The sequence below is a fragment of the Haliaeetus albicilla genome, chromosome 25 (assembly GCF_947461875.1).
Source record: "Haliaeetus albicilla chromosome 25, bHalAlb1.1, whole genome shotgun sequence".
NCBI classification, from domain to species: Eukaryota; Metazoa; Chordata; class Aves; order Accipitriformes; family Accipitridae; genus Haliaeetus; species Haliaeetus albicilla.
Window position 1 is genome coordinate 7,849,659 of NC_091507.1, and position 11,357 is coordinate 7,861,015.

At 37.2% G+C, this 11,357-nt stretch overlaps 1 long non-coding RNA gene across 2 annotated transcripts; it reads right to left on the reverse strand.

Annotated features, from left to right (window-relative positions):
• Positions 1-566: 566 nt before the first annotated feature.
• On the reverse strand, positions 567-10,974 carry LOC138681957 (uncharacterized). 2 transcript variants are annotated; one of them, XR_011322195.1, is made up of 3 exons: positions 8,999-10,974; positions 4,808-5,034; positions 567-4,692 (listed from the first exon to the last, which is right to left on the reverse strand). It is a non-coding gene; the product is annotated as an uncharacterized lncRNA (long non-coding RNA). The 2 variants fall into 2 exon arrangements; XR_011322194.1 differs by having other exon boundaries at positions 4,781-5,034.
• Between the last annotated feature and the right edge of the window lie 383 nt (positions 10,975-11,357).

Sequence of the window (11,357 nt, forward strand, 5' to 3'; positions counted from 1 at the left end):
AACTGCTAGTACTAACCATTTATTCAAATGAAAATATTGTGTCCGTCTGACAAGTTGTTATTCCTTGTGTGAAAAGCAACATTACTCTTCCAAAGATACAAACTTAATTAAAACCATCTACTACAACCCTGTTATTTCAAAGCATTACATAGCTACACAAAAATAGCCTCATCCACCTACTCCTTCTGTTTGGCAGTTTATAGTAAATCCTTACCATTAAATTAACCTTATTCTTTTTGCCTTTCATCTTCACCCAAGTATCCAACCACACTGCCTCCTCCTGAACTTCAGAGCAGGTATGTGTACATTCTTGATCCACAGAGCAACAGTTCCCTGTGTTTTTCCTTCAGCATGGGCCGGGTTTCACCCTATGTTTAAACTAAACATGAACACGGCAACTATTTCACATAAACGTTGACTTATATCCTGAAGCCTCAAAACTTGCCTGGGTACTTTTCAGAGAAAACAAAGGATGACCTATTGTAGTGACCTGCATGTGTACCAGCCCAAAAACAATGCAGACTAGAAGTGCATGTAAGGAGAAGCTACTTGAGTAGGGATTAAAATGGATGAACATAAAAAGGCAGTATTTTATTAACACAACAAAATGCCGCACAACATAGCCAAGCGAGTAAACAAGAAAAATCGGTAACAGCCCTATAATTATCATGCAAATTGAGATTAATAATAGTAGAAATACTCATCCCATGCTCTTCTAATCAACAAATAGTAGATTACAGGGTAATTAGTAGGGTATTTATATATGATTATTAGGCTCCAGATTACACGGTGACTAATTATAGTAGCAATCTGAAGGCATGCTAATGACCATGGAATCATCTGGCAAAAAGTACATAAATTAAAGGTGTAGCATGTCCTAGAATTGTATACATGATCAAACACGGATATAAATATAACAAGATATTTTTCATTATTTATCCATTTCTCCAAAATAATGCAAAATAAGGCATCTAAGGAATACTTTTGAAAAACCACATGGTATCAGCACAAGATTTACTAGAAAATGTTATTCATGATTTATTGAATGACCATGACCATAAAAATATCTGTATCAGTTTCACTAATTTGCAAAAAGGACAATTCAGAGAAAATTTGAAAGCCTAAGCAGTATGATGGACACATGCTATTTTTGTGACTCTCACTCCTAACTAATTCCTGTGAGCAATATATAGGACAATCTCTGTCCTTTTGAATGAGAGCACATCCTTAAGAACTTAAAAACAATGTGAATTCTTCCTGAAAATGTAAAAATAAAATTTATCAGATTTTCTAATTCGACCAAACATAAAACTGGCTTCCTATGTCCACACAGGGACACCAATACCATGATTTTCTGATGTGGTAGGGTATGCAGCAACTGTCTTGGGTGAAACTACCGGAGACTGAGCATTAATGAAACTCAGACCTTAATTTAGGAGCCAAAAGTGAACTTTCAGTCTTAAGTTTAGACAGCCTTAAAAACAATCCTCAGGAGAAATTATCATAAAGCACTACTTTAGTATGATTATTTTAAAACAATGATAATTTATTTCCTGGGAAAACCAGAAGAGTGGGTAATTTCTGGGCGATAGAAGAGAACGTTTATACAGCCACTGCCACATCTACTCTTTCATTTATCAATGTCTGTTTTCTACTGCAATCCAAAACAATAACAATGATCTTTACAATCAACAGAGACTCTGTAACAGGCATGAAAAGAGAGCAAGAGAGGTAATGGAATGGCGCATACACTCTGCAGAACGTAATTAGAAGAATGGGAAAGTTAAATGCTAGTAAAAAGAATAAAGTGTGGGAGAAAGACCATCTAATGAGAAATAATAAGGAAAGAGTGTGGACCGTATTCTTGTAGCTGCCTAAACCAGCCTGACTTTTAAGTTCTAGTTATAAATGCTAAACAAGATCAAAAGACTTGTTCTCAGGTGAACAATTGGACATAGCATGCCTCATTCTCATATTAATAAGGACCTGGGAACGAGCTAGAGAACATTAAACTGTCCAGTGCTGCTTAGCCCTGGGGAAGATGCTTCAGAAAGTCTTACACAAAGGCTGAATTCTGCTTATCAGTTAGCAGTTCTCATGAACTGTGAAGAGCACTTACAGAATTGGGACATAAAGCATTTGATCTGTGAATCTTCCATTACTCAAGGCAGAAATTATTTCTGAAACTCTAGAACTGCCTGATTTCTTTTGAGAATCGGTTTGGGAGGAGACCTGGCATGCACAGCTCTTCCCCCTGCAGCACAAAAGACTGGCTTGGTTGCCCCTCTGGCATCATCCAGCCTCCTTAAAGCTGGTACGGAAATGTCATGGGCCGAGGAATCACACAGAGAAGAAGAAATGTTTATTGAGTAGCCCATTTTCTGGAGCTAGTGATGCAGGGATCAAAACCAGGGCTGTTCTCAACCTCAAAAAAGATTAGGAAGCCTGAAGCTGTTTCTTTTCATTTTGTGCTAATATTTTACACCTTCCCTGCAGGGCTTTTCTCCAGGGCCTTTTGCCAGACAAAGCTTAGCAGTGAAGTGACTCCGGTATTGCTGGGAAGAGCACAGTGAGGCCAGAAGTGGAAAAGGATACCTTCGGCTGTGAGATGCAGTTAAAGCAGTAGACTTTATAATGACTTCTATAGCTTATATCATACTCTGTCAGCATATTTCTCTTCCTCAGCTGAATTTTTATTTCCATATGGTCTTCACTGATGTTTTCTTAAAAACATTCCCACACTAAGGCCACAACTACAGGGCCCAATAGCGTTAATATATTTACCTGGTACAACACAGAAGTAGCATTGCTACACTAGCCATCGCTGCACCCAAATTAAAAAGCCCTGTCAGCTGGGTACTTGCATGACTTCACTGCTTCCAAAATCCCGAGTGAGGATAACTACAGACTCTGTTCCACCCTTCACTCCACAGTGAAAACAAATTCTGACTTTTTTCTGATTTGCTGTCCTTTTTAGGGAAATCCAGTTGCTGTATTTACCTTATGCTCACGTACCACCAATCACAGGAACAATTAAGCAACCCATTAATCACTCAAAGGGAATTCTTGCCAAACAGATTTTGAAAAAAAATAAGGGTTCAGCTGATAAAATAAATGAGAGATGGATGAGAAGGTCAGAGAAGGACAATGGCATAGGAAATCTGCTAAATATTTATATTACTGCAAAATAAGTAAAAAAATTGAATTATTACGAATCAATACATTTTTGAAGACACATATGCAAGACATAAACAGATAGAAATGCTGCTACAGAGGGTGAAATAAATCTAAAACAGCAGAAGGGAAGACAGTTGTGAGTGAGAATGAGTGAAATATGCCAGAAATTGTTGCATGTTTTACAGACATGAAAATTAGAACAGAGGGTAAGTAATTTTGTAGGCTACTAAACAACAAAAAGTAGCAAAAGCTCCAAAACAGACTGTTTATATTACAGCATGATGAAACAGATGAAAGATAGGGAGAAATACGGAGAAATAGAAATGTTAAATATGTCATGAGGAAGAACAAAACCTAACATAGGTAAGTTAGGATGAATTTTACAGCAGCTCAGGGTCTAGTCTTCAAACTAACAGCCATGACAGATTTCACATATTTTATATTATAAATGGTGAGATGCAATTACAGAAGAAAGAAAAGAGATTGTTAAAGACAGGAAAAACAGAGATGTGAAATAATGGAAAAAGGAATGAAAAAATGTCAAAAATCAGAAAAGATAATAGCACCTTGATAATAACTGTTGAGAAATTCATATGGGGACCTGTCCAATATTTGTGGCAATGTGTTTCAAAGGAAGATAGCAAAGAACTATGAATGATAAAAAGAAGCCAAGATTGGCAAGATCTTGGGTTGAATTTGGCTCTGTTGAGAGATTCCAGTAATAAGATTACAACAAAACAAAGAGACATTAGAATGTCAGATTTCTTTTTCAACTGCATGAAGATGGGTTCTTCCCAAATACTTGAAAGCATAAGGCCAAAACAAGAAAAAAAGACAACAAAAGACATGTCTCTGTTATAAAAGGTAGATAATGCGCTACAGGAATGCAAAAGATATAGGAATACAAAAGAAATAACTTCACTTGGAATCAACTTGTGGATCATATTGTGAAGGACTACAGTCTAAGATTCAACTGTGAATGCAGTCCAAAGAACGCTAGAAATCACTAGAGACAGGTTTCACTTTCTTTGTGTCTTTTCTGACTATTCTCCTTAATTTTGATGAACCAGATTATTTCTTAGGTAAAACAACCAATTTCATAAGTAAATGTAGATAAGCAAATGTCAGTTGTTTTTTTAAGAACAGTGGTCTTATAAAAGAACTTTAGATGATATCTAGATTCAGGAGGAAACACAGGTGGTGTGACTCCACTATATTCTGTAGCGAGTCAATGGCAAGAAACAGTTTGACAAAAATACGTCTCTGAGGTCATCATCTTATGTGGGTTTCTTCAGCTGCAGCACCATTGCACGTGGCTCACATACATCCTCTATGCCTGGCCACCTCTTCCATTTTTCTGGGAGAGCTATTTTTGCAGCCGTGTGGTGACCCAAACCGAGGAACTGGTGAGCCAGAAAAAAACCCTCTCTTCCTATTACATCAGTTTTCAGCCTGATGACTTTGCCAGGACCGTTCACTGGGTGGTGGTGCAACTGAGGGGACAAGTGGAAGGGGCTGGGGGACAAAAGAAACAATATCAGCTGTGGGCTCCTTAACTTGGCCTGAATCCCATTTTGCCCCAATGGCTGAGGTGATACGGCACCTGCATTTCCATCTTGATTTTGTATACCACTAATCTGCATATCAAAGGTAAAGTCTTCGCTTTGCCCGCACCGCACTTGCCCTTGCCTCCTCTCGCCTCCGCTCGTTCGTGGATGACTGCCACTTCCTCGCTCAGTGCACTGGGCTCTGCAACTCTGGTTTCAGTATTACGTTAGTGTAGGTAGCAGTGCTCACTCTTTCTTCTTTTTATGCCGCAGAAATAATCTAGTCCTTCAGGGAGAAACAAAGAGAATTCTGCAGAGTGAGAAGAAAAACCAGGTAATTCCCCTGCACTCACAGAAATGGAATTTTGTTCAGAAAGCCATGTGCTATCTTGAATAAATATGCCTGTTTTCAAAATGTAAACAGTGAAAAAACTCAATTTTAGATGAAATTTCTAAAAGAGAACCAAAGATACAGCATGGCATTTTACATTGTAATTATATGCTTTTGAGAAAGTGCAAAGCATAACTGCCATAGAGGCACTCAAGTAATTATCAGATGTGTCTCTAGAAGAAAAATGTTAGACCCTTAAGCAATGTTTGGTTTAAATTTGAAACATTTTGTTTCAAACTAAAATACGGCAATATAAATTCTGATTCTAAACTAGTTTTGAAGTTCCCTGCATCAGATAAATGAACTACTCAGAAAATGTCTGATTTTCATTAGCATAAACCTAGATAAAACCAGGAAAACTTAAACAAGTGGTAGACTACTTTATGTTCATGTTTACATGTTACAAAAGCAAAAACTAACGAATAAAACAGTGAGTTAATAATGTGAGTTGGTTTTTGGAGGCAACATATAAAATTCTCATAAAAGTTTTGATGTGAACCCTTCCTTATTGTAATGATATGAAACTTTGCTAAGTAAGGACAAACAGATACCAGCAGAAATCTTTCTGTGATATAGCAAGGGGTCTTGAAGGGCTCCAGAGGTCATATAGTTTTCCATCTTAAAATAGTTCCCTACTTAGACCTTAACAGGCTTCACTGCAGAGGAGATATTCTCATGGCCTTGAATGATTGTCACAGCTTCAGCAGGAACACTTCTCAGAAGAGAGGCAGACCTTCCTCTCATGCAAAGAATAATCTTTTTAGGAAATTTATATCATTGCAGTTTTCTTTTGAGACGTCTAATGCATAATCACTTCTCATAACAACTTAGGGTATTTCTGTAATATGGGGGAACCCAGTTCTTTATATTAACACGTGTGGACCTACAGAAAATATTTTAATTCTTTGGAAGGCCTTAGCACAGAGATTTACATGTGTCAATGATGTATCATTTGCTAGTCTTTTATTTCCGCACTGCACTGTAGGGTTCATTTGGCAAGAAATTATTTCATATTTTCAGCAAATGTATAAAAATGCAAGAATGTACATTTCTAATATACTATTTCCTTTGCATCAATAGTTCCAGTTTCAATTCATTTACTGCTTTGTGAAACTAAAATTTAGTACATCTTTGGAAAAGAATAAATTGGGGTGCTAAAGAAATACTTGAAAGTGAATTTCTGAGTTTCCAGCAAATCTGTGTCATGAGCGCATCTTTTCCCTCTGTCAAATCATTACCCACTGTCAGAAACCGTCAGTGTGGTACTTTATTTTTATGAGGTATTCCTTGCTCTGTGCTTATTTCATGCTTTTGGATTAGCAGAAAACAATTTCACACCCAGTGAAATTAGTGTTACATGTAATAAGAATACGTAGTTTGAAGCTTCATTCTGCTGAATTGGCCTGATTTGGTATAAATGGTTCCTAGAGAGCCATGCCTATAATTTTAAATGGTTCAGTGAGATCAAAGGTAATTTTTCTCTTCTTCTTTCAGTCTACTCTCACCACAACTGGAGAAAATGTTTAAATTATAAGAGTTTCAATCTAGTAAAGCACTTACTGTTACGTATGTGTTTAGGTTTTTGTTAGTCAACAAAGCACTTAAACATTTCTTTCGTTCCTACTGACTTCAAATTCTACATAAACTTAAACTGAAACACACACGTATTTGCTTTCAGAAAACAAGGCCAAACTGAGAAATATATTTTAAATGGACTTATCCAAGAAAAGCTTCAAGCTGCCATCTGATTCCATTAAAATTCAGTAAAGATTCTATCCTGTGCAAAATCCGTGACTATAGCTAGAGAGATTAAATTGTCAGCCTTTGGAACCTTATCTAAAGTTAAAACCTGTCAAAACCCTTTAAATAACTATCAAAGTTGTCATGTTATGTTCAGCAAATAACTAGTGATTTTTAAGAAATAAAAATAATCTATGATGTAATGAGATTAAGATATGCAATACTTGTAAGATTGCCAAATAAATGCTAGTAGTGCTTTTCAAATTAGCTAGTGATAGCCACTTCTCACTGAATCTCAGGAATAATATCACCAATTATTCTCGCATCTCTTCTCAAATGCCCAAGTCATCTTTGTGCTGTCTGGCTTTTTCCCCATTGAATATTATAAATTAAACAATTTTGGTAGAACAGCAGACTACACTGTTGAAGATCTTGAAGATTTATAGTGAACGGAATATCTATCAATGGTCAGGTAAAAGTTACTCCACCCCACATAACAGAGTAGAAGAGTACTGAATAAACCTGAAGAAACGTTTGATGTCTCCATCTTCCAATTCAGCCTTGTTACTCTACTATCTGTAATGCCATCATAATATGATTTTCACATGTTCAGCTCTCCGTTTCCTAACTTCTGAAAACCTGCCTGCATGTCCCTTCGTTAAGATCCTCGCTCATCCTACGTGACGCCCACTGGGGCCATAGGCTGGCACAGCCAGGAATTACCACTGACAGAAAACCGAGGTGCTCAGCTGTCCAGCCTAAAGAGCATATGCTCATTCCAAAATGCCTCGCCAGATGTTCCCCGAGCCACCTGTGCCCTAAAACTTGTACTGCTGCATTTTTAGGGAAGCACTTCTCTCTCTTCACCATTTCTTTGAGAAATCCCTGTATCCCCTTACCTATGTTTCTTTCTGAATTTACTGTAATTTTTGTCTTTTCAATACTCCCCAAGTTCCAGCTGTTCAAATTCAGATACTAAAACCAACTGATGAACCCAGCGAAGTCATCGCTAAAGAACTTCTTTCTTCTCCCATTACTTTTAGAATCAGATTCGTATCTGGAGTCTGAATGAACCAAAGCTTACATAAACTACAAGCAGCGCAGATGCCCACGTTGGCTCGGAACTCCTGGGCAGCCCTCCTCCTCGGCAGGGACACCTGGAAGCGCTGCCGATTCCCACGCACCCACCCACCCTGCATCTCGCTCAGTTTTCAAACAGGAACACTCTTTCGCCTTGGCCTATGTGTCCGCTATTATTTGGTACTGACTTTTGTAATTTTTCACATACTATGCTTTTCTACAGTGAATTTGGGTATCCTTTTTAATGGAGAATGTGAAAAAGATGAAGCCACCTGGCACAGTTTTCTATTCATTTTTGAGTAGTAACCATCTCAGCTGTGTAAGTGTCACTGGGAGATACGAACCTTGTTCTAAGCAAGGAGACTGCTTGGCTCTCTGATGAAAGGGTGTGTAAAAACAGAAGCAGATAAGAAACCCACAGTATATAAACATGAGGAGAACAGCTTCTTATAACATGAAAGCAGCACCACTGATAAAGTGGTTAAGGCAGTAAAGTATCTGAAGAATAACAGTCACAAAAAAAGGACTAACCAAACAAAGATCAAAACCTTATCCCCATGCTACAGGACCTACCAAGTGGTTAACTGCAGCCCAAGTTAAAAACAAAGTTAACACACACACACAAAATTTTATTAAAATATATATGGTCAGAACTCTTTTAGTAAAATAGAATATATAAATCTATGTGGCTTTCATGACATATAATATACAGGAGAGAGAAAGAAGGAAAATAGAACTGTTCAAAATGAAACTTATTTGATTAAATACAAAAAAATTCTTTCTGAAGTAAGTGCAGAAAGAGCATTGTTATGGTATTTGTCCTCTCCCCCACCCCAAATCCTATCTTTTTCCCCTTCTATTTCTAATTAATAGGTTGCAGACACACACAGGCACACCTGAGAGCTGAACAGCAACACAAACTAAACTTATATGTGGAAAAAAAGTGAGCGCAGATATATTAGATAAAATAGATTACAGGTACATTATGTAAAATAAGTTTTAAAAATTAATACATAATATTAAGGGTGCACAAGTAAAAGAAATGTTATACCTCATACCATACGTAAAAGAAAGGTCATCACCTTATACTTCTGTATCCATTTATGCATGGCAGTATCAGACCAAAAGGAACAGGGGTTCTAGGGGATTGCTGTGTCCGCTTCTCCAGCATGGCCAGAAACGGAGCAGCAGGGTGATCAACAGAGGCTGTGGACCCAGGTGTTTGCCTTGGGAAGCCCATCTGGAGCAGCTGGGGACTGTGAGGAGACAAGCCATGGCTGAAAAGAAAACCTCACAATTCATTCCAGTAGAAAACTAATGAGAGGTTTCTCTTGCTCTGAGGTGTGCTGATTAGCGGTCAGCTCCATGCCCCGAACGGTGAGCCCAGTGAAATCAATGGCAAAACTCCTCTTGTTTTCAACATGAGCAGGATTGCCCATCATATTTATAAAGGATAGCAGCAGCTACAAAGGTTGATCTGCAGTCCCAGTACAATCTCCTAAACATCTCTTCTACCTGCAGTTTCCTTTACCTGCAAATATACCAAAGTGGAAAAAAGCTACAGTTGGAGTCAGTGAGAGCCTTCTGCACGAGAGGAACGTCCACATGCATGCAAAAAAGCATCCACAGCATTTCAGACAAACTTAAAGTATTCCAAGAATTGCCTATATTAATGGCAAGGGAAACACTTGGTATGTTTAAACAGTAATGTTTAAAATTGGATTCCAAGTTATAATAAAGTAATTTTTAATACAACTTAAAGTTGTCATTTTTTAATATATAGATATATACATCACAGGAAATGTGAATAAGCACATAATACATTTTGAGAAATTTATTAAAATGGAGAGAGGAAAACATCAGAACTAAAGGTCCTTTTCCTGTAAGCTGAGACTCCCAAAGATAATTTCTTTTACAAAGTCATATTATCTACTAATCTTGGATATCAGTAAGTGCAAGATTCATGTTAATTTCCACTACGTTTGAATCAGTATCTAAACAACCACCTCTTAATATCTGAAGTGTGTCATTATTAACTAATCACAGCAAACAAACAAACCAACAAACAACGCCAAGTGTATGTAGATTATACCTGATACAAAGCCTCTGTCATCACAGAAATATCCCTGTGCCTATGAGGAGATGATGGGTGGATGAAGAAAAATAATCATGGCAAAAAAAAAAGATAAACATGTTGAGAAACTTTCCAAAACACTGGGTATAAGCCTTGATAAAGTGAATTTGTTAGTGATGCAAATAACTTATCTGCCTCATGACGGACATGATCTGTTTCTTACATATCCTAAGCTCAAAGCTGGCAAAGAATGCTTCCATTTATTTTTAGCTGTTTTAAAGCACCTCTTCTTCCTAAATGAATTTTTCCTCTGATTCAAGCCACTGTCTTCCTCATTCTCCTCAGACTTGCAGGAAATTGCATTGACAGTGCGTCAGTTAAACACAGTTACCTATCTCCTGAAATGCTATTAGCTTGAATTCCAGCTGTCAGATTTTACATTTAATTAAATAATCCTAATTTCACCAAAGGTTGTAAAATTACATCAGTCTGAACCCTGGATAACAGAATGGCTGTGCACCAAACCTTGGCTTTCTAAAAGTTCTCATCCTTAACAGAACTAGTGATCCACTCTAGCCCTCCAGAGAAATGATCCATTGCCTTCCAACAAACACAAGCCTGGAAACAAGATCAGCTCAAAGGCCAGAGATCAGCTGCTAAGTATAGTAGGGAAGTTAGGTAATTAGGTATTTTGCAAAATAAATGAATTATTGGTCTGCTTACATGTTGCTGAACTCATCTATATTCATACTCTGTATTGCCCAACATTCACTGGGCTATATATTTGTTATGTTGACAATTTTGCAGATTTTATACTACACAAAAGCAATATACAAGGAAAAATAAAATGCACCGTAAAATAGCAAAAAATGTGAGAGCACTAAATGAATTCACATGTAAAGCCCTTGATGGTAAATTGTCCTTCTTCAGGAGTGAATGTGCCCAGCTACATATTTATATATGCTTGGACATAACCTAGGGTTTGCATAGATCTATAATGATCATATATTAACTTGATTTTTCCAAAAAGCCACAATGCTTTTTCTTGCTGAAGTTCATAGTTAAATGGGCAAGATGCCTGAGTAAAATGTATTTCCATTTTATATTTGAAAATAGATCCATTCTCAGTTTCGTTGCTTGAACAGTTTTATGCTTTTTGGTTCATGCTCCTGTTCATAAAAGCACGTAAGTGCATGCATGACTTTAAGTATGTATATAAACTCAGCTGTAGTCATTGAAACATTGCACCTTGTGACTAATTCCCTTGGCTTTAACAGAATCTAGGCACTTGCTTAAAACTAATAGAAATTAAGTCGGTGCTTAACTACTTTGCTTAATGAGTCTGCAA